This window comes from Onychomys torridus, chromosome 16 (genome assembly GCF_903995425.1).
Source record: "Onychomys torridus chromosome 16, mOncTor1.1, whole genome shotgun sequence".
NCBI classification, from domain to species: domain Eukaryota; kingdom Metazoa; phylum Chordata; class Mammalia; order Rodentia; family Cricetidae; genus Onychomys; species Onychomys torridus.
Window position 1 is genome coordinate 18,780,241 of NC_050458.1, and position 8,104 is coordinate 18,788,344.

Sequence of the window (8,104 nt, forward strand, 5' to 3'; positions counted from 1 at the left end):
ACTGAACTCTGAAAGTGTCTCTTCAAAATTTATTCAGAAAGGTTCTTATTTTAGTCTCTGAATTTTGAAGGTATTTATTGACCCAATGAAACATATCTTTAACATAGACTATATATCACAGAATAAACTGTGAGTTTATGAAAACACAGTGCTTAGGGGCCATTTGGAAGCATTAGCTCTGGCAGAAGGATGCATTTACTGCATATAGCCAAATAAAAGTGGTGCAGACCTACTGTCCATGTTTCCAGACTGAGCCATCAGTACAATTGCTGAAGCTTTGTCAGAAGCAGACAAAGATATAAAAGGACAATTGTTCAATATAGGAAACTTTACCCAAGAAAAGGAAAATAATTGCAATTCAAAAAAAGCATGCACAAACCAGGCATTTGCTAGTCTAGAAAACACAAAGAAATCTACACAGGTTAATTTGGATAAGTCTTTTGGCAGGAAAAGTGATTGAGGGAACTTGCAAGCTCTGATTGGCCAGTAGCAGCAGTTACAGAGTAAAGTCAGTTATTAAAGTTGTAGACATACATGCCATCATTATTTGCTAGTTAAAAATAATCTTTAAACATAGGGTAGTCTATTTCACTGGATTGAGTCTGTGACATATTTCCTAAATAGGCATGACTGACATGGCTCACCCAGGACTCCACTGATGCCATGGACAAGAATGACATCAGTTTGCATAGTAAATTGTAGAATATTCTTCTCTCTTCTATGTTTTATTGGCTAGTGGATTACCAACAACCCAACAAAATCCAAATCGAAGAAGATAACAAATTTGTCTTCACTGTAGCAATCATGTGGGTGTACACCAACAGCACACACATACTTCCAGTTTCAGCCTCTTTCAACTTGTACAGTCAGAACAAAGCAGGACATTATCAGCCCACAACACAGCTTACTTGGCTCCCAGGTAATTTTAAGGACTGAAACAACAAAAGCTCCACAAGTGTTTGCTTGGCCTCAAAATTCGTGTCGTTTGTTTATTTTGCATGTGCCCTCTTCATTTTTAATTTAAAGTACAATGGACATTTATTCAGCAACAATGATGCATTGTAGAATTGTCATACAATGAAAAATAGCAAGTTTCTCAGCGTGTTCAAATTCCTAGTATGTTCTCAGGAATTCTTAGAAATTTCAAAATTCTGAATATTTTTAGCATAGTTCTAATGATCTTCACACCCTGTTATTTGAATAGCAAAAAATTACATTTAAAAAATGAAATATATTTCATTTAATAGTGCTTACAAAGAACTGCAGTCTACTGAGTATTCAAACATTTAAAAACATAACTAAAATTCAGATCACCCAGTAAAGTAACAGCTTCTCATGGGATCACGTAGGAACACTGATCATTTAAAGTTTGCGTTGAAAATGTGTTGACAAGAAAGGAAATTTAAAAGAGGAATGAATGCACACAAATGAATTCACATATATAGTATATTTTGTGTAACTCCTAGGGGTGATCTCTCAAGGAATAGCACATTTTAATGCAAAATAGGTCAACATACCTTCTTTGTCTACGAATCTCAGAAAATTGTGTTAGGTGTAAAAACAGTAAGGATGCATTCGTTAATGTATGTAATTTACATATAGTCATTATATAGAGATTACGTTTATTTTTTTAAGATTGAATTTTTTTTTTTTTTTGCCGGTCTCTCACTTTATTGCTCCCCATCAGGCTTTGACCGCGTACTTGCGCAGTGGGTACAGCCTCGCCTTCCCCTGCTGCTTCTTGGTCTTCATCTTCTCTTCATGCTTGGTGAGCCAGAGGCGCATGGCTCTAGTCCTCTTGGGTCGCAGGTCCAGAGGCTTGTACTTCTTGCCCTTGTAGAATTTTCTGAGGTTTTCTTTTTGAGGACACGGGCAATGGATTTGCGGACGACTCGTATATTGGAGAGCCTGGACACGGCGCCGCCTGTCACCTTGGCGACGCGAAGCTGGGACAGCTCAACCTTCAGATGGTCCAGTAGTTTTAGCAGCTCCTCCTTCTTCTTGCCCCGCAGGTCCCGAGCCTTAATCTTGGCCATGGCTCAGCTGCTCCAAAATTTAATTTTTTTTAAATCATGTGAATATATGCATCTGTACATAGGCCTGTGGACATGAATGCAGTACCAGAAGGGGCCAGAGAGTATTAAGTTCCGAGGAGCTGAAGTTACAGGCAATTATGAGTGTCTTGACAGGGGTGCTTAGAACTGATCTCAGGTCCTCTGCAAGAGCAGTATGTACTCTTAACCACTGAACCATCTTTCCAGGCCATTGGTGTAGTACAAATCTTAAAAAGTCTTATTAATAAAAACAAACCCAGAGCCAGGTGTTGGGGTGAATGCTGAGAGATCAGAGAAACAGAACAAGCCACATCCAACCTCACCTTGCCAACTTTTCAGCTGATTTTGCTTCCTCAAACTGTAAGCCTCTGAGTTCTCACCCAAATGGAACTCAGATGAACTGCTGCTCAAAGGCCTAAAAGCTTAAAAAGACCTCTAGTATCTGGTCCTCATACCTTATATACCTTTCTGCTTCCTTCCATTACTTCCTGAGATTAAAGGCGTGTATCTTCCCAAGCAAGACATGAGATCTCAAGTCCTGGGATTAAAGGTGTATGTCACCATGTCTGGCTTCTATGTCTATCTAGTGGCTGTTCTGTTCTCTGACCCAGATAAGTTTAATGGGGTACACAATATATCAACCACACACTGGCATGTTTATTTTAAAACCTAAGTGATCCTCTTATCTTTACCAGTATTACAAGTGGGCTGTAAATTAGTGTTGGAATGCAAACTTTATTTTCATGTACAAAGAAATGAGCACAGAAATTAAATATAAGAATACAATTACTTGAGTGATTTAATATTAACTTCTTCTCAAGTAAAGATTTGACTGGTGTTTTGTAGGCCTATTTCCTTTTTGTAAATAATTCACTTTAATATATTCTTAAACAAATTGGCTTCTGTGGTGTTTTGAATAAGAATGGCCCCCATAGGCTCATATATTTGAATGCTTAGTCATCAGGGAGTGGCACTACTTGAGAAGGATTAGGAGGTGTGGACTTGTTGGAGTAGGTGTGGACTTGGAGGAAGTGTGCTACTGGGGGTGGGCTTTGAGGTTTCAAAAGCTCATGCTAAACCCAGTCTCTCTCTCTCTCTCTCTTCCAGCTACTGCTCCAAGATGTACCACGTGTGCTGTCATGCTCCTTGCCATAATGATAATTGGTAAGCCTCTGGAGCTGTAAGAAAGACCACAAATTAAATGCTTTCTTTCATAAGAGTTGCCTTTGTCATAGTGTCTCTTCACAGCAACAGAAGAGTGACCAAAACTGCTTCTACCAGAAAGAAACCAAGAAAAGAAAATGAAAGAGTTTGACAGGTGCTGACCTATGGATAAGGTCAAGGCTTTGTTTTTTTACAACATGTAAGATGTTCTATTCCTGACCTAGACCAACTCTACCCTTTCCATTCCTCTGGTCCTTCAGAGTGTCCTACTCTAGCCACATCTGAATCACAAGCACTGGACTTTTACAAATGTTGTTGTCTGAGAATGAACTCAGGTCTTTGCGATAGCAAGACCTGCACCTTGCCGACGGAAGCCTCTCCCCAGCCCTCATCTTCCTTGTTTAATAGCTTTTCTTCTAAAGTCAGTTTCTGCTCATGGTCTCGGGTAATATTTGGCAGATAGCAGGTACTCAAATTGGTGCTGGTTTAAGAAATTACAGCATGGCCCCTCTTGAGTTACAGATGTTTATTTCTGTCTTCTCACACTGAAGTTCAAAGCTAGAGAGTGTATCCTCAGAGACTCACTCGGTGCTTCACACAGAGTATGTTCTTAATAAATTGGTGCCAGGGATAAATAACTCACAGACATCAAAGGAGAGAATTGAACTCATATGAAGCACCTGTGAAGACTTAGTATGCTAAAAGGAATTGGTTGATCACTGTGGGGTCATATGGGCCTCGATTTGAGCTTTCCTTCCTAGAAATCATTAGTTTGGTTAGGTATGGAATAGATGAGCACTTCTGTTTAACTTGTAGTAAAACTGAACATTTGGCATGGGGCCGTAGGCTTGTGAATGAATCTCAGTTCTACTGGGTCATCACTAAATAACCCCTCAGATTAACTCACTCCTCTCATAACACTTGAGGTCTGTGGTGGTTTCAATGAGAAATGGCACCTATAGGCTCACATATTTAAACTCTCAGTCTCCGATTGATAGTTCTGTTGGAGAGGTTATGTCACCTTTAGAAAGTACAGCCTTGCTGAAGGAAGTGTATCCATCACAGAGTGGGGAAGCTTGGGACTTGGGTGTGGGTTTAGCTCCATCCCACTTCCTGTTCTCTTTCTCTGCTTCCTGTGTGGGGACGAAATGTGATCAGCCAGTGTCTGCTCCTGCCATGACACCATGCAGTGCCTTCTTTGCCAGGATGGACTCTGTCCCTCTAGAACCACAAGCCAAAAGAAAGCTTTTCTTCCTTAAGTTGCTTTTGGTCATGGTATTTCACCACAGTTACAAACAACTATTCCAGGATCCAGAAAGCAGAGATCTCCTTTGTTGCCCTGGATAACTAAAAACCAATATCTGTTACTAAATGCCTTCCTGACAGATTCTCAGGATGCATAAACAGCCAGCTAATGATCTGGGTCCGCAGAGAGCATCACGGTGTGTACCTAGTATGTAAGATTGGAGTGGGCAGTGAGAAATTGAAGCAGCTTCTAACCATTGCCATGGACAAGCCATTTCAGTATCTCCAGAACAAACATAACTTGTCATTAGTCCTCATTTCCACCATGACAGGACATTACAACTAAAGAATCATTAGCATCTCAATGCTGTGCACACAGGCAGGTTGTGTCCTAGCTGTTTGCTTCTACTAGGCAAGAGCTAAGAATACTTACTCTCTTGGGTCCTTATTGACAGGGATTCTACACCACACTGGAAGACTGGAAAGGAGATATATTTTGATTACATCCTTTAGGCAACTTATTTGAAAAGATACCTCCATCTGATTGGAAATAACCATCCTAGAGAGCGTTTTGTGAAAGCATGATGTTTTCATTTTCACAGAGCACTCTGTCTCTTAAAAAGAGACTTGACAATTGTTTTGTTGGCTCCTGTGAAATCCTCTGGAAAAGATTCTTACCTAGTTGACTCTGATCTATGCATAGAGGAGTATGGTGGAATATTACTTTACTTTATAAAGATATATTATATTTGTTTATGTTGCAGAATATTACTTTAACTATGTAAAGATGTTACATTTGCTTATGTTACAGAATATTACTTTAACGATATAAATATGTGTTACATTTGTTTATGCTGCATTTGTTTAATGATGTAAAGATGTGTTACTTTACCTGCCTAAGGCACCTAATTGGTCGAATAAAAAGTTGAATGGCCAATAGCTAGGCAGTAGAGGGACAGGAGGGGCTGGCAGGCTGAGAATAAGTAGGAGGAGGAATCTAGGTTCAGAGAGCAGAGAGAGAGGGATAAAAAGAGGAAGATGCCAGGGGCCAGCCAGCCAGACATGAAGAAAGCCGGAAAAGCAGGACATACAGAATGAAAGAATGGTTAAAAAAAAAAAAAAAGCCCTGAGGCAAAATGGAGATGAAGAGAAACATGTTAAATTAAGTTCTAAGAGCTAGTGGGATAAACATAAGATAAGGCTGTACATGTATAACTAATAAGAAGTTTCTGTGTCTTTATTTGGGACCTGGTTGGTGGCCTCAAAAAAGCCTGCTACAGAGGAGCTCAGAGTTGTGTCTCAAAATATGTTTGTTTTGCTTGAATGATGGCACTAAAATTTTTAGAATGAGTATACCTATGGAACCGATCACGTATTGGAAACATTGAAATACTCATTTTGTTACTATGATTCACTCAATTGCTATAATCAGGAAATTTGACTATGCTAATAGAAACAGACCTGGTACATTGTCTAATACATAGTAGATTACTTGAAGATATTAGTTGAATAAATAAATCATCAACTATTGTTAACCTGTAGACATGTGATTATAATCACAGAGGCCAGAGTAATATCCCAAGAAGCCCAGAAAACGAAAGCAAGGCTACATCTCACCTTTATATATCAAACTGGCTGTTCAACTTTCAGTTCTTAGCCCACAATTTTTTCTTCAGTCTTCAATGCCTTTCCTTACTTTACCATATAATAAACCTTTTAAACCTCTGAGTTATCTATAATGAGCTCACCTATGCCCAACCAGGGGATACCCCTACCCGAGGGACCATGCCAAACTTCTTATTCCCTAAAAGCCACACACATTCAATTGTGAACTCCAGTCACCACCTAGAACAGAGTGATGCCTGTGTTTAGAACTGTGTCTGACTCAGGCAAGATGTGTCTTACTCAGCTCTGCATTTATTTATTTATTTATTTGTTTAGGCTCAATAACTGTTTGTGTTGTTTTTTGTTTTGTTTTGTTTTTAAGCTCTCAGTAGAGGTGAGAACAAGAATTTGGATACAGCTAGAATTTATTCAGTGGAAATAATAACACATTGATTGCTTCGAATCTGAATTATTTAGTGACCTAGCAGTTGTCTCTGAAAACCTGCCAAAATTTCAACCCTGCTGCCTAAAGCCAGCATCCATGTTTTGCCTGCCATATCCTGAGGCGCATCAGAGGTTGTAGAAATAGACTGGAGAAAGTGGCAAAATTTCTGGAGGGGGTCATTCAGTTTAGCATTTGTAAGTGCCTCTGAGAACTGACTAACTGTCTCCAGGCTCCACATTTTACTGAACCATGAACACGAAAGAAAAAATTCTGGCTATACTTCATCAGCTTGTCCTCCATTGCTAGGCCAAGACAGCATTGGTCAATCAGCCATTTTTAAATGAGACTAGAATCCCTGTGTATGATACTCAGATTTTGCGTTCCAGCACCTTCATAGAAGTAGCAGCAGTCTATAAATATGTTATGAGCCAAAGGACACGAAACCAAAGTGCCAAAGCCAGAGTGAAGATCTCCTCTTGAAGTAGTAGGATCTCATGTTTTTATCTAAGTTCATTTTCCTCAGACGTGAAGGGTTGTGACAGAGGTAAAACCAGAACCTCACTGAAGGAATGGCCCTTATTTTGAGCCTTAGTTGTGTCTTTCTGCACGGAAAGGCACTTCCCGAGAGGCTCCTTAAACACTTGCAGTCTCCAGGCAGTGGTACTTCAGTGTCTTTTCAAGCATGCAAAGCTCCCCCAGCCCGGCAGCCCCCCCAGGTGACTTGCTGAACCTCACAGCGTCTCTGCTGCACCTGTGTTTGATCTTGCACACACTGAACTGCAGTCCTTGGGCCTTGGACTAAAGAGAGCTCCCAGCACTTACATAAAGGCTACTTTGAGCATTCTGCCAAGGACTCAGGAGACACTTTTTTCAAAGAAACAAATACATTTGGTTTCCAGAGTTAGCAAGAGGCCAGGTCAAATTTCTTTCTTCTTTTCTTTTCTTTTTCCCCTCCCTACTCCTCCCTTTGCTCTGTCTCAGTCTGATATATGTCTAATTATAACACAGGGCTCAAGGGAAAAACACCCAAAATGACTTCTTCAGGTAGAATGTGCAATAGGAGGAAATCTAGGCCATTGCTGTCCTCCAGAAATTCAAATGAACAGAGTAACCTCTGTCTGCATGTTGGGGCCAACAAGCATTTAAACAGGGCACAAGAGAGGCAATGCCATTCACAGGCTCACATTGCTGACAATATAATCATTCTTCTTTAGCAGTAAAAATAGATTTTTTTTCAGGCTTTATACTTTATTCTTCAAATGTCTCCAATGTGAAATCCCTGAAGTGTCTACACAAAATGGGGTAAGTCAGAGGGCCTAGCTAGAACTTTTTTTGGCCTTGAGTATAATCTGAGCACTATAGTTAGTTCCACTACTAAAGCTGTGCTCAACAAATTGCCATAGCCTGTGATCAGATTTAACCATTGGGCCAGGGTTGCCAAAGCCTAAGTGTGAAAGTTATGTATGTGTATGAATATGAGGAAGCCTGTGTATAACTCAATGGTAAAGGAGTGAATATAAGCAAGGAATCCATCAGTGAACTCTTCTCTACCACTGGCAAACTGAGATTCGTATTTGAAGTCATTCTATTC

General features: G+C 40.0%; 1 pseudogene; it reads right to left on the minus strand.

Annotated features, from left to right (window-relative positions):
• Window positions 1-1,683: 1,683 nt before the first annotated feature.
• LOC118596790 lies at window positions 1,684-2,036 on the minus strand (annotated as a pseudogene).
• Between the last annotated feature and the right edge of the window lie 6,068 nt (window positions 2,037-8,104).